At 31.5% G+C, this 13202-nt stretch overlaps 1 protein-coding gene and 1 long non-coding RNA gene across 2 annotated transcripts in view; one reads left to right on the forward strand and one right to left on the reverse strand.

Moving 5' to 3' along the window:
• LOC134697542 (ankyrin repeat and KH domain-containing protein 1-like) overlaps nucleotides 1-13202 on the forward strand; it is a 95685-nt gene that overhangs the window by 61300 nt on the left and 21183 nt on the right. The gene's annotated exons all lie outside the window — the stretch shown is intronic.
• On the reverse strand, nucleotides 182-4605 carry LOC134696684 (uncharacterized). The gene is made up of 3 exons (XR_010102992.1): nucleotides 4573-4605; nucleotides 1665-1752; nucleotides 182-964 (listed from the first exon to the last, which is right to left on the reverse strand). It is a non-coding gene; the product is annotated as an uncharacterized LOC134696684 (long non-coding RNA).

Raw genomic sequence — 13202 nt, forward strand, 5'->3', positions numbered from 1 at the left:
AAAGTTCAAGACAACAAATTTCCTCTAAGGAAATCATTGTTCGTCAAATTTCCTCCAAGGAAATTTCTGAACATCTAATTTCCCTTAAGGAAATGTTTTTCATTATTTTTACTTGTTAAACATTTCTTCACTTCACCATGTATACAAACAGTATGAATATAATTATCAAAAGACTGTATAATTGATGCAAATGATATTTAAAACTTTAATAAATGTTTGACTCAACATTTTAATGACATTGAAAATAATACAGTCTGACTGTTTAGATCTAGGTATTGTTTATACTTTTTATATAAATTTAACTTTGATTTATAATTTTTTTGGAGCAAATGCTTCTGTTTTCTTTGTAATTGTTTCAATGCGATACATTAATAAGCAACCAATTTGAATGTCATTATATCATTTGTGGTGTTCTAAAGAATTTTTTTTATATATTTGCAGATTAAATAATAAAATAAACACTTTTCGTGTTATTTTAAATTATAATTTCTTCTGTTTCAGCTTGTGTACAGTTATTCAATCCACTATGTAAGAATTCAGTGAATACATTATTCCATTCACTAAACAATTCCCTTCAATTCTAAGAGAAATCATTTTTGCAAATTGTTCTTCAATGATCTTCTTCTGTATATTTGATATGAGGGAGTGATGTAAATGAGTGGATAAAACTGGTGTTCCTTTTTTCAACAACAAAATAGTATTTGTTCTGCGTTCTCCTTTCTTTTGATTAAGATATGTTGTTGCTACTATGCAATAGTGTTTTTGTGTATCTATGATAGAACTCCATTTTGTTTTATATGGTCATTATCATGGGATAATGTTGAAATTTCCTATTTCTTTTTTGCAGGAAAGCACACATTCCATTTCAAATTAATCCAATTATGCACTATGTAAATAAATTTCAACTTTAAGTTTCCTCTTCAGTAAAGACCTATTGATCATGAAAACCAAGATGTCTGATCACCTATAAATACACAAAATAAGCAAATAAAATGTTATAAATGGAGAGAGAAACAGCAATAAATGTTTTTCATGTGTATCTTTCCTTATTAAAATACATTAAGTAAACTTGAACTCGAGAAAAATAAATAACTGCGATGTAGACTAGAAAGTATAAAATGCCAAATAAAGTATTCACGAAAAATTAGTGGATTTACAGTAGTCAAGTCCATGTTTGCAGGAAATTTACATCATTGGTTGTCTGGTGGAGAGTTGTTTTATTGGCAATCATACCACATCTTATTTTTATATAACCTTGCCATATTCCTATTGTGCCTGTCCAAAGTTCATGCAGAGCCTGTAGCTTTTGTCAGTTTAGTCTGACACTAAAATTTAGTGGTTGTTGTTGTTGTTGTTTCATACCGGTCATATTTATTTTTTGTAATTTATTTTGTTATAAACTAGACAATTAGCATGATTAGTTTTACAGTTTGAATTGATTCAATGTTTCATCTTTAGGTCTTTTATAGCTGCCTACTTTGACTATAGTATAGGGTATGGATTTTCTCATTATTGAAGGTCGTAACAGGCCTACAATTGCTTTCTCAAAGCCATGATAGTTTTCATATTTAATATATACCACTACTTTGAATTTTTATAGTAATCATGATACTAGTAATCATCTTTCAAGTTCAATAACTTTTTAAAATTAAAAGGTGCCTTACCATTTAGGTTTAGTTGGCTTCTGCAAATTTTACATTGCCTATCATTTCTGCTGTATATTATTTCTCTGTATCTTCTATAGTTCTTGTCCTAAACATAAAAGAGTAAAAGTTGAATGACATCTTGCATCAATATTTTTTTCTGTTTAATGTACATTTATATGTATATTAATGTGTGTTTAATAAAAATCTAAACCATGAGTGCTTGATAAGCTTCTTGCCCTTATAGCTGGTCTGTAAGCTTTAAATGAATTTTATTGATCGACTAAAAAACTATGAGCACTGCGCAAATAAGACCCCTGCCCTCCAAAAAAAAAAAACATGCACAAACAGTGGTATTCATTGACATAAAACATGTATATAATTTGGCTCAATTTATAGATCTCTCAAGTGACTATAAGTTTAAGGCTGCGATTTTTTTAACAAATACATTTCTAAAACCTTTCAAAGATTTTTAAAATGGACAAATTTTAAATAACTTTGCAACAACTTAAGTTCCTTAACTCTGCATCTTATAAAAAAATATACATGATAAATAGGGAATGATACTCCAGCTTGAATATTATTCAAAGTTTTAAAGGAACATAACTGAAGAGCGGTAAAAGTTTTACTACCAAAATTTGAAATTGATCTGATTAAAATTGTGATAAAAAGTATTGTTTTAAAGTTTAATAAAATTTGGTTGAGGGAAACTTAAGTTAGAAGGCCGAAAAAAAATTTCCATTTTTAAAGAACATAACTATAGAATTTAGTAAAAGAGACACTACCAAAATTCAAACTTAATCTGTATTTTGTGGTGATAAGCATTGTGTATTGATTTCATAACATTTGGTTGAGACAAACTAAAGTTTAGAAAACAGGAAACCAAAAATTCAGCATATTTTCCCCATTTCTAAAGGGACATAACTCTGATACTCTAGTACAGTAACACTGACATCACCAAAATTCAAACTTGATCTGAGTATTGTGATAACAAGCTTTTGTAAAAGTTTAATTGAATTTGGTTGAGGCAAACTAAAGTAATGTAAGAGAACAAAAAACAACTTTGGGACAGACGGACAAACGATCAAGTGTTAAACATTATGCCCCCTCCACTTTGGGTCATAATAATAAAAAGGGTGTTTATGTCAAGATATAAAAACAATTCACCAAAGTTTCATAAAAATTTGTGAAAGCATTCTTGAGACTACATAATCCCAAGTCATAATAGTACAATGACATAAATCAGATTTTTTTTTTAAATTAAAAGGAAAATTATCATGTTTATGTTATACAAAAATAATTCACCAAGTTTCATGAAAATTGCTCAAAGCATTATTAATAGTATACGTACTGGAAAATCCCCCCTTTTATGAAAAAAATCCCTAACTTTAAATTAAAAATTTAAAATCCCTAAAAATTAAAAAGGACCTTAATTATCATGATTATATGTGACTTGTTATTTAACATAACAAAAAAAACAAAAGGCAATGAAAATGAAACTGACAATGCCAAGGCAAAACATAAGATGCAGAAAAGAAAAACAAAACAAAACACTTAGCAACACCAACATCACCAAAAAACAAGTGTTGAATTTATGTGCTCAGTCAGTCAGTGAGAGTTCGCAGATCCTGACCTACTATATCTATGCTTAAAAACCTAAAAATCATATAGTTCTAAACATATTTTGTAAATTTATACTTGATTAACAAGTGAAACTGCGAGCTACTGCTCACTGATGATACCCCCGACGCAAGTGGATAATATAAATAGTGTAAAAATATGCAAGTGTACGGTAAACAGGAAGTTGTCGAGTGATGAATCTGAAAACGCATCACACGGTATAGCTGACTTATATAAATCCTGAAACCAAATTTCAGAAATACTTGTATTGTAGTTCCTGAGAAAAATGTGACGAAAATTTTCAACTTGGCTATCATGTGTAAAATCATACAAGTGTTCGGTTAACAGGAAGTTGACAAGTGATCAATCTGAAAACGCATCACACGGTATAAATGACTCAGATAAACCCTGAAACCAAATTTCAGAAATCCTTGTATTGTAGTTCCTGAGAAAAATGCGACGAAAAATATTCATGGGACGGACTGACTGACGGACGGACTGACAGACAGAGGTAAAACAGTATACCCCCCTTTTTTGAAAGCGGGGGTATGAAAAGTTGTCATAAATAGCATAGACACCTTTGAGTTTTGAGAACCACATGTGTTAATTGTGCGAGTATAATCATTGATAATCATGCACAAGATTGACTTTTAAAAGCCTATATATTGAAATTTTCTGAAAATATTGCATGCATTTATTAATACGACCAATTTCAAGAAATGCACAGTTATGTGAGATGATTTATTTAATTGTAATTTCAGGAATTTACAGTAAAGGCTTTTATCCCCACTTCATTTTGCACTTTTTCTTATTTAGGAGCCAGAAGTTATGGCCTTTGTGACCTTTGTATGATTTTTATTTTAGTTTCTTTTTTTTGTATTGAAGAGTTTAGTATGACGTCCATTATTACTCAACTAGTATACATTTTTGTTTAATGGCAAGCTAAAGCATGACTCACAGGCACGGATCCAGGGGGGCTGAGGGTTGGACATGTTGGAAGCCACCCTTTCTTTAATGGACGACCAATGCATTTGAATGGGGTTTTGGGATCTTCTCGTTGCAATGAAGACCCATTGGTGACCTATGGCTGTTATCTGCTCTTTGGTCATGTTGTTCTCTTTGATACATTCCCCATTTCCATTTCCATTTTCTTTTCAGTTCTATTATAAATATTAGAAACGAGTTTGGCGCGTTTACAAAAATATAATTGTCTGTGCTGACAGGGGAGTATGTGTGCATAACAATATTTAAATTTTCTAGGCCTTCTTTTTGAATATTTTGTGCATTTCTTGGTAAAATACTGTCAGACCTCGAGTGCTGTTGTTTTACAAAAACGGTCAAGTAGTGTACAGGGGAAAGAAACGAACTAAAAAGACCAAAATAAGCCACAACTAATGGGGGTCTCATTGGGGGTTCTGTTCACAGATCCCGCTTAGTTACTATTTATTTTTTTAGATTCCCGCATGATGCCATTACGCTTACACTATATAAGTGAACAATTCTGATATTTTTGTAATTTCCCATGTCCCGCTAAACTTCATTTCTCATTTTCACGGCACAATAATTTGAGGGAGGATATAGGACCTTTATCGGGACTCCGGGATCGGGTGTTTTTACTGATGAGTCTTATGTAGACGAAACGCGCGTCGGCGTTTAAAATTATAATCCTGGTACTTTTGATAACTATTTAAGCTCTGGATTTCGGGATTGACCCTTTCGGGATCCGATAATTCTTTTTTCGAATTTCGGGACCTCGGGATTTCGTGTTTTTAAGCCCGGGATTTCGGGATTTCGTGTCTTAATTTGATTTCATGTGTCACGTTTACAAAAAATATGCCTCGACAATCCCGAGTCCCGCTCAGACCCCCTTATACATACATAATGAATAGTTTACTATGTAGTCAGTAGTCGGGTCAAATACACATGTATATACTTTTAGACGACCTTAGATTCATTTCACAGCGAAAATACTCATTAATATTGAACATTTTATATCACTTCACTTTTAGATTTAATAACTTTTAAAATTAAGACCAAATAGATTTAAGATCATTTAATCGAAAGATGATAATTTGTCAATGAGCAACTGTAACCAGGTACTGCATTTTTTTGCATGCGTCAAGAAACAGTTAAAAGTTAAACTTCTCATCTGGACTTTTTAATTAGTCTGTATACCGGACCTCTTCTCTATTGTGGGATTGAAAAAAATCTAAAGTTAAAAATGCGGTTTTGAGCCTATTTCTTCTTTTTAATTTGGTAACACGTTAAGCCATTAGTGACACTAATATGGTATATTACCAATAATAAGGCCATATATTTCGGTGTGTAGAAATACCGCAAAAGACTTCTTAGTGCACTAAGAAGAAAGTTTTTGCATTAAGGACACTAAAACGATGTTTTAAGATCACAGCGAGCATGAATATAAGAGGATATGATTAAAAACCTCATATCTATAAAGTTAGGTATCAATAGATTTTGTAATTTTGAAGTTAAATGACTTTTTAATAAACGCGTGCCACTCGCCACGTGACAAACGGTTTATTGCAGATTCCCGAATTATCATGTTCAATCAACCTAATCCAATAAACAATTGTCTTTTGATCGTTACTTATTGATTTATCAATGGTTGTTAACCTAACGGATTAGCGTGGTATAATTTCAAGTTTATGAAAGAAAAATAAAAAATAAATTTTGTGTTTTAAAACTTTGCCTTTGTTATATATATTTAGTTTTTAAGGAAATTGCTATGCAAGCTTTTTTTTCAATTATCGAACTCTATTTTGAGATACAAATTGAGAAATAAAGGCTTTTGATATTTCATTTCCTTACAAGCAACACAAGAGTTCACTTACTATCATTATTCATTGAAAGACATTTGAGAGTATGTGGTGTCCATGGGGTTCTTCAAAATCCGATTACAGAAGTAATATAGAAAAACTCCAAGAGGTAAAATTAGTTTACGTTTTAAAAAGAGAATTATAGAATAAATCATAACTGTCTTCTATGAAAGATAACTTTAAACTGGTGCCAATGCTTTTTTTTTACAATTCATCTTTATTTCAACAATTGAAGATGAATACCATTTTATTTTATAATGTAATAAGCACTTTGGGCAGGCGCGGATCCAGAGCTTGAAGTGGGGGTTTGGGGGGAGGGGTTATGTGAGAAATGTTTAGAACACTAGAGAAGTTTTCTTGTTATACCAAACCATATGTTTTTCAATAAATGGCACACTTTTTTCCGGCATATGGTTACTATAAATAAACTTTTAAGTATTAATTCTATAAGTTTAATTATTTAATCGAAATATTGATAAATGGCATAGTTCCTGACATTAGAAAAATGAATGAAGTATTGGCAACTGGACGTTAAGCAACCAAATATCAATCCTCACTTTTCCGTAAAAGAAGAGGGACGAAAGACACCAAAGGGACAGTCAAACTCGTAAATCTAAAACAAACTGACAACGCCATGGCTAAAAATGAAAAAGACAAACAGAAAAACAATAGTACACATGACACAACATTGAAAACTAAAGAATAAACAACACGAACCCCACCAAAAACTAGGGGTGATCTCAGGTGCTCCGGAAGGGTAAGCAGATCCTGCTCCACATGCGGCACCCGTCGTGTTGCTTATGTGATTACAAATCCGGTAAATAGTCTAATTCGGTATGTCAAATTCATGAAAGGGAAGGGTAAAGTGTTCACAATTATTTGTATTTTTAAAATTAAAAGGATGAAAAAATCCCAAACTGAAAAGAGTTGAAAATACGCTATTACTTTAGAAGTAAAAAATATAGCAGACAGAATAAATACTGCAGAAACAAACAAATGAAAAAAATAGAGAACAATTTGAAATACCATATACTAGTACATGTTTAATCAGTATACTAGCAGATTATTCACGGTTCAAGGTTGAGCGAACATGAATTTCTACCGATTATACTAACGGTGACAATCAACTTTTTGAGGCACGTGCCGAGAAAACATTATACAAAAGATATAAAGGAGTAGGTCCGGTATGGACCGATTTTGGCCTCAAATTTCAGGTTCATCTGACGAAAGATTTTGACCACTTTTGAAACACTTAAGTGTCTATTTTATTTGATTCTATTAGTGTATGTGAAAGATTTTCACTGAGTTGTCATTAAAAACGATCCGATTCAAGCTCAAATAAGAAAAATCCACCAAATATGCCGGAAAATGTCACTTTTCAGATGGTTTTTGCCATTTAGCATGACTTTATGGTGCCAGTACCCGATATATGTGCCATGTATTGTCAAAAAAAAGCCCATATTAATGAAGCTGAAGCATTCTACTGTCCAAAAAATAACTAAAAGTTTACTTTTAACAATTTTGTAAAACTGCTATATTTTGGGGCCAAAAAAGTGTCTTACCGGACCTTCTCCTTTTACAAAGTCTATTTCTATATGCCATATCCTTTGTGACAGTTGTATCATTCCATCAGGTCCTTAGTGCACATTTTTGTTCTAAGTGCACTAAGGAGGTCCTTTGCGGTGTTTCTACGAACCGCATATATTTGAAGCTGTTCAAAATTCTGTACATTATAGGTACGTGTATCAGATCGGACAATTATTGTCATATTATAAAAAGAATTACTGTATATAAGTTATCTAGTATGAAATATGTCCACTGGACCGACCGTGCAAGTGCTATATATTTAATATCATGTATATAGCCAGTCAATATTAAAAAAAAAAGATGTGGTATGATTGCCAATGAGACAACTATCCACAACAGACCAAAATGACACAAACATCAACATCTATAGGTCACACAAGGTCGTTAAAAACTGCAGTTGTTGTTGTCCACTAAAAATAAGCTCATAAAAACACGAATCCCCGTTTACTCAATTTCACCATTATTTGTTAATATTTCTTTATCTTTTTCTTTTGATTTTATCATATCTTTTTTGTGAAATATTTTGTGTGGTCGAACATGAAATTGCCTCCGATGCTACAAAGAAAATTTGTTTAATGTCATCTGTTGCAATATATGCTAATTACTACACGTGGACAGGATGTTCCCCAGAAAATAAGTTATACACACCCCGTTATAACCCCGAGGGCACACGCTACTGTCATATGGAAAATTACTGGGTCACCTGTAAGATGATAATCAGCCATGCAACTAATTGGGTTACTGACCATGTCACTTTAATTTAAAAAGTTTATCGTTAAATATCAAAATGATAAATTCATTTTTAATTAAAAATTTAAGAACTAAAAGATTTATCATTATAATGAAGTGAAATAATTCAACCAAACTCGTATAAAGATTATATACATATTTTTTTAATCTATGCCGGAAAGAATTGAAAAACTGTATTTATAATTTTTAATTTGTTTTATAGAAATCTGTGTAGGTCTCATGAAATGGAACTCGCGCATGCCTAATTAAGATTTTTAAATTTATTGAAAAAATATATAACAACAATTTAGGTTTGATATTAAATTAAAGTTACCTTTCCGCGCTGTAATTTATTTGATATGACATGAATCAAGCATTTTTTAGGTTTAACTGTTTATTCAAAATACACTCAGACGCAGATTTCCTGCGTAACAGGAGCGACAAATACACATACATTTACAAATAACATAGAAGTGAAATGAGTAGAATACATACAATGAAACATTTTTACAAAGCTAAATGTATACTAAATCTATTGACCACATCACAAAAAGTCCGTGCAATATGTAAGCTTAAATAACCACGTGATCACATGAACACAATCAAATAATAATGGATAGTAACAGAAAGTGTAACATATATAAATATATTCATATGTGCTGATTTACAGAGAGAGCAGTAGTTTTTCAACCTTTTGTATGAAAATAGAAAGGTTAGTTAATACATGTACATTGCAATATTTCAGCATTCCATAAAGTTTATTGATATTTGGGTTGATTCTGTAGTATTTAGGAATATATGCATTTCTTATTTTAATAACATCAGCATTGTTACAAAGTGATATGTAATGATACTCATCTCCAATACCAGTTTTACAAAGCTTACATTTCCTTTCAATTTCTGGAATTCTATTCCATCTCCCTGTTTCGATCGGAAATTTGATATTGCAAGTACGAAGTTTGCAAATATAAAGTCTAGGAACTTTTCTGAGTCTAATTAGATACGGTTCCATACAAAAGTCAGTCTTAAATTTTGAATAAAACTTCCCCCTTGATGAGTTATCGATATCCGAAAACCATTTTTGTATGAACTGGTCATGGAGTGTTTGTTTAACGTTAAATTTTAAAAAATTCAAATTAACGTTTCCTTGTACCTGCCATATTTCACTGTTACCAGTTTCATCAAATACAGATTTTACATAATTAATCCACTTAAAAGAATTATTTCCATTTTCACATAAATTAAACATAAGCTTGTAGAGTTTTCCAGACAGTTTATCAACATTTGTTACAAGCTTATACCAGAAACAAATCATTTTCATCTTGATACTAATTTCGATAGGAAATCGGCCAAGTTCACCATAGACCATGAAATTTGCGGTCGATGACCTCACCCCAAGAATTTTTTTACAGAACTGTAAATGTATCTTCTCAATATTCATCTTATTTTCATATCCCCAGATTTCGGAGGAATAAGTCAAAATTGGGGCTACCAAAGAATCAAATAGTTTTATCTGTAAATCTAAAGGGATACTAATATTATTAATTCTTTGGTACAGACTGTATAAAGCTTTTTGAGCTTGATCAACTAATTTGTTTCTGGCTTTACAAAAATTACCATTATAATTAAATAACAAGCCAAGATATGTATATGTATCTTGGATCTCAATTTCATCATTACATAGATTAAATTTGAATTTCTTGTTACAGTTACGTTTAGAAAAAATTACAATTTTTGTCTTTGAGACATTGACAGTAAGTTTCCAAGTATTACAATATTGTTCAAAGACATTTAAAGAATTTTGTAACTCTTCAGCAGTATCTGCAAAAATAACTGTATCATCTGCATATAGTAATATAAACATTTTCAAATAAATACCTATGCTATGTATACATTCTGAATCCAGATATTCTAAACCATGGCTCAAATTTTGTTCTAAAAAGTCTTCTAGATCATTCAAGTATAGTGCAAAAAGAAATGGAGATAATTTTTCTCCTTGTCTAACACCCGTTTCACATGGAAAAAATGCAGTTTTCAAATTGTCAAGTTTAACACAGGACTTAATATCAGTGTACATATTTTGAATCAATGTAAACATTTTCCCTCTGATGTTATTTTTTATAAGTTTTTGAAAAAGCCCAGCCCTCCAAACGGTATCAAACGCCCGTTTGAAATCCACAAATGCACAGAACAATTTCTTTCCGGCAGATAAATATAATGTAATAATAGAATGTAAAACAAACATGTTATCATGGACAGAGTATCCCTTGCGGAATCCACCCTGTGAGTCCGAAATAATCCCAATTTCATCAGATAATTTATTAAGTCTTGTGTTTAAAATTGATGTAAACACCTTGCCCAAATTTGAAGTCAAGCAAAGTGCTCGATAATTATCGAGATCATTTTTATTACCTTTATTTTTAAATACAGGTTTTATAATACCAATTAACCATGCATCAGGAATAATACCAGTATCTAATACAGTATTAAATATTTTGACATATATAGGCAATAACTTGTCAACAGTACTTTTCAAAAATTCATTTACAATTTCATCATCACCTGGTGCTTTATCATTTTTTAGACTTTTTATAGCTTTACATATTTCTTCACCAGTTATCTCACAATCTAATAACTCAATAATAACCTGATTATCTAAATTATTTACACTTTCATTAGGATCATCATAATCATCATCTTCACAATCATTTTTATTTAGACACTTGAAATATTCATACAGTTGTTCTATAGTTATATCAATATTTTTATTTGTTTCCCTTTTTTTAAAGCGATTCAAAATTTTCCAAAATTTTTTGCTGTCTCGTTTTGATGTGTTTCTGAGATCTTGTTCACAGCTATGTTGGAATTTATTGTAGCTAGCATTCATCTGGTTTTTGTATTGTTTGCTTGCTTTTCTCATAGCATCTCTATTTTCTCTGTTTTTTACAAAACTGTATCTATTACGTGCTTTGTGGAATATTTTCCTTGTTTCAAAACACTTGTTGTCAAACCAAATTTGAAACTTTTTATTTGTATTTGCTTTTCTTTTTCTGCCATTAGAGCCAAAAACTTTTTTTGCAGAATTTTTAAAGAGTTCGCCAACTTTGTTTACTACTAAGTTTATAGTGTTTTTTGTGTGTTGACCCTGACCTTGTTCATCTAGTTCATTCAATAGGAATTCTATTGTCGTGAACATTGTGACGTCATTATTAATAGACTCTATAAACTGGTTTTGTTTTGTGGGAATCCACCTAGGTGTGTGCGTGGGTGTGTTACTATCATCTATAGAGGAATTTATAGTAAAATTGTTTACTGTAGCGTGAAGTTTGAAACACAAACTGCTATGTACATCAGAAAACAATGGATTAAATTCACTCACATAAAAAGATTTAAATAACGAAAATACATGTGAAGAAAACAATACATAATCAATCAGTGACACATTTTTACATGTTTTTTCTCCAATCAAAAAATCTTTACCCGGTAATCGACCATTTCCTATATACAAATTATTTCTTTTACAAAAATCAATAAGTTTATGACCATAATTGTTTGGTACAGATATATCAGTAGAGTATCTTTTCATTAGTACATCGTTTTGTAATAAATTTTCGTAGTCATACACATAAGATAACACATCATCATCAACAATATCATCAAGTATTTCAAACAGTTTACTATCTGGTATTACAATATCACTTAATAATTTGGTTTTTGCGTTAAAGTCACCAACTAGAGAGACATAGCTATTTGTTTTTTCAATCAATTCTGACATTTCAGTTTCAATGTCATTAAATGCATCATTCGAAGCATACTTAGTGTTTTCGGGAGGTATATAAATACAGCCGAGCAATACATTTTTGTCTATCATTAACATGTTTGAATTTATTACCAACCATTGTACATAATCTGATTTAGTTTTTGGAAAATTCAGGAACTTCTCGAAATTTTCCCTGTATATAATAACAATACCACCAGATTTTTTTTTGAATTTAGCACGATGCTTTGAAAAGTACAAAAAACCCTTAGGTAATTCTAAAATGTCATGTTTATCTAATTTGGATTCCTGGAAGATTAATATGTCATTAGATTCTATAAGTTCAATAAATTCTGGGCATTGTAGTTTAGATTTCAAACCACAAACGTTCAAACTTAACACTTTAATGTCACTCAATTCTTTGTCAGCCTGACTGTCCGTACCGCTCCTGTTGTCGTGTCCCTATGTAGATCCTGACTGAAATACTGGGCCGGCATGATGTCCTGGAGGTGGACCCCTCGGGGGAAGTCTCTCTCGACTGGGAAAAAATCCGGGTTGAGGTCCTTGTGCATATGCATCCTGTCGACTCCTTGGTGGATTCGGAGCTGCGTGGTTGTTATACAGTTGATTTCCAACATAGAGTTTATCTAACACCAAGCGCACATTTTGGTGACCTTCTCTCTTCAGTGCTATCATTCTAGGGATAAGCTCTTTCCTTCGGTTGCTGATTTCAGCTGGGTATTGTTGATAAACTGCCACCTCTTTTTTATTTTTTAGGTGTTCATAGGCTGCTGACCTTATCATCTCATGGTCAGAATATTTCACGAATTTTGCAATGATATTTCTAGGTTTACCATCACCCCTGTTTTTTAGCCTGTGCACGTTCTGAAACTGAATTGCCTCACTATCAACTTTTAGTTCATTAGAGATAAATTCTTTGATAGTATCTTCTACTTTTTCATTCTGTCTCTCACTTCTTTCTTTTATACCACTGAATATAAGGTTATATTTCATTGAATGTGCCTGCAT

Source organism: Mytilus trossulus, chromosome 14, assembly GCF_036588685.1.
Source record: "Mytilus trossulus isolate FHL-02 chromosome 14, PNRI_Mtr1.1.1.hap1, whole genome shotgun sequence".
Classification (NCBI taxonomy): domain Eukaryota; kingdom Metazoa; phylum Mollusca; class Bivalvia; order Mytilida; family Mytilidae; genus Mytilus; species Mytilus trossulus.